Source organism: Phytophthora parasitica (assembly GCF_000247585.1).
Source record: "Phytophthora parasitica INRA-310 unplaced genomic scaffold supercont2.20, whole genome shotgun sequence".
NCBI lineage: Eukaryota > Oomycota > Peronosporomycetes > Peronosporales > Peronosporaceae > Phytophthora > Phytophthora nicotianae.
In genome coordinates, this window is record NW_008649006.1 from 99,878 (window position 1) to 101,112 (window position 1,235).

Below are 1,235 nucleotides of genomic sequence, written 5' to 3' on the forward strand. Positions count from 1 at the left end.
GTTACAGTATTAGTCACTATGAATTGTCCCGTAAACTCACCATCATATTTTGGTATCATATCTAAGTACCGTAACCTTGGATACGGACGCACCCGTCCACATCTCATTGTGTATCTCGACCCTACGACAAGGTACTTCGCGGCAGCAACTGCACTACGATTCGTGTACCTATTAATACAATTATGAACTATTCGCACGAGATCGAATAGTACGCCTAGTTTTGACGAACACGGTAGCGACCATGGTATGCATTTGCATTTCGTGTGTTCGTCAATATTAGGCTTACTATCCAATAGATAACAGTCGCAAAAATGTTTATATTTACGTATGATACACCATTTATTGAAAATTTGAGTTAAACACAAATTCGTAATAATCATCTTGAAAAATAAGTCTTGTAGAATGGAGATGCTAATGTTTCGCACTTCACCTGTCTGTTTTTCAATACATGTCGATCACTGTGGCAAATCACCAGGTCAAAGTTTAAGCAAGTACGATCCTACGAAAACATAAAGTTCTAGGTCTGGACTATCACCGGAATTGGTTACCGAGCCGGCGCCTTTATAAACCTGCCTACTTCCTCCCCCGCCACATTATCAGTCTACAAATTCTTCCCTACTACCCACTGAAGCATTTTTAGCTATTCATCACAGTGGAGTCAGTCTCTACAGTGTACAGCGGAGTTAAACTGGCGTTCATACCAGGCTATTCGATATGTAAGGTTTATAATTAATTCAATGTCTAATCAATAAAATACATTATTGTGAATATCTGAGTGTTACTGCTGCGAGTCAAGTGCACCCAAACTGACGTAGTTAGATCCGAATACTAATTATACGCTTTATTGCGAAACGAAATTGCTCACACTATATAGTGTTGGGCCGTATCTATCACAACGCAATACATCTATAATGCGCGAAAATCTCACTTTTTCTTACACCTGTGGATAAACTATTTGTTTCACTAATGCCATGCTGCGCCTGGGAAGCTCTGGATATTTGGATACTCAATATTTAATATTATAATATTTGTCAATAGGAAGAAACTGAAGCGCGAATAAGGATGGGCCCTACTTCACCAGCGACACTTGGACTTTTTACTTTTCTTAGTTGAGAGGATCAATCCCAACCAAACGAAAATGCCGCTGAGGTCCAAAACCCAGAGACAAACCAAACGGATCAGGAGCGTTCGCAGTCGTATAAGAAGAGGGCAAGAGCCTTTAAGAAGGCCAAGAC